The sequence below is a fragment of the Alligator sinensis genome, unplaced genomic scaffold, assembly GCF_000455745.1.
Source record: "Alligator sinensis unplaced genomic scaffold, ASM45574v1 scaffold574_1, whole genome shotgun sequence".
Classification (NCBI taxonomy): domain Eukaryota; kingdom Metazoa; phylum Chordata; order Crocodylia; family Alligatoridae; genus Alligator; species Alligator sinensis.
Genome location: NW_005842106.1, coordinates 1,693,261 through 1,694,933, shown reverse-complemented (window position 1 = coordinate 1,694,933; position 1,673 = coordinate 1,693,261).

Genomic DNA, 1,673 nt, shown 5'->3' with positions numbered 1-1,673 from the left:
AGTATTGATTCAAATTTAACTTTTAGTTGTAATTGTAGTTTTTGTAACACTAATTCTTATAGCATTGTTTGGGAAGGAAGTGCATTCGGAGCATTGTTTCTGATATATGTAATTATTGTGTTTTTAATGTTTGTGGTATTTCTTAAAGCTAAGCAGTGTTATATACGTAGCAAAGAATTTTAAAATAAAATTGTGTTGTATGAATTAAGTGTGTAATCATTATGAAATCGTGCAATCAGCTAACTACTCCCCCAGCCAGTGCATCAAAACGAATCAGTAAATTGTGTGGGATTTTCTCTATTCCATAACCCACTAGAGACACTGTCCTCATAGGGCCTACCCTCCATGCCCTTAAGCATACGGGTGACCCTTCTTTGTAACTTCTTCAGTTTATCCACATCCTTCTTTAAGTGTGGTGCACAGTACTCCAGCTGAGACCTCACCAACACCGAATAGAGAGGGAGGAGCACCTCCCTGGATCTATTGGCCACACATCAGCTGATGCACGCCAGAACTTTATTTGCTGTTGTGGCAGCCTCATCACACTGTTGGCTCGTATCCATCTTCCAGTCGATCGTGACCCTTGGGTCTCGTTCAGATGCTGTGCCAGCCAGCGGACCACCACCCATCGTATAGTTGTGGTGAGAGTTCTTCCTACCCAGGTGAAGGACCTTGCACTTCTCCCTGTTAAACCTCATCTGATTTTGTTCTGCCCATAGATCCAGTCTGTTAAGGTCATCCTGGATCTTTGCCCTTTCCTTTGGTGTGCCCTCATTTCTCCAGTTTACTATCGCCTGGGACCTTAATCACTGAGCTTCCTACTCCCTCATCCAAGTTGTTAATGAATGTATAGACATGCCATGTTTTCCGTCAGTTCCCCAGCTTGAAAAAGTAGCCCTTTGGCAGCTGCTTCCCCTTCTGCTTTGTAATGTGGTTATGCAGGGTATAACTGCTATAAAAGTGGACAGCTATAGGGAGAGGTAGTGAGCTGGCTTAGTCTCAAGTCCGGTAGAACACAAGGTGGAGTCTGATTCAGTTAGTCTAGCTCTACCATGCCTCCTGACTGGAGTACAACGCAGTGGACTAACCATGGGGTTGAAACAATGCCTCCATAGGGACAGACTGTGGGTCCAGGCTCCCCAGGATACGACACTGCAGCCTGTGCGTGCTGAGCCATGTCCCGCGGCAGTGAAGGGGGCAGGGCTGGGGAAAAGGGGCAGCGAGCGTTACCACAAAATTCTACGTGACAGCAGCCAGGGCATCACCAAGTTGGCTGGCTGCCACCTGGCTCACCATGCATGGTGGCATGAAGTGTGTCTCCAGCCTGCTCTGCCAGGAGACCCAAAGGTGTTGAAGGTCTTCCTGGGGAGTGTGACCCATACCACCGCTGCCTGCACGAGCGTGCCAACCACCAGATGCCAGACCACCGCCACCGTGGCCATGGGCTACCCCTGACATGGCAGCATGGCCTCTTGGACCAAACCCCTCAGAGCAGAAGGAGCTGGGCACGGCCCTCTCCCTGGCAGCCCCCAGCACTAAAGCCCCAGGCAGCTGTGCTGCAGGCAGAGACTGAGCCCTCCTTCCCCTCCGCTTCTCTCCCTCATTCCCGCAGGCACAGACCCGCCCCCAATACGTCAGTACGCCTCGCCCCCCTCCGGCCACAAGCGAGGGCA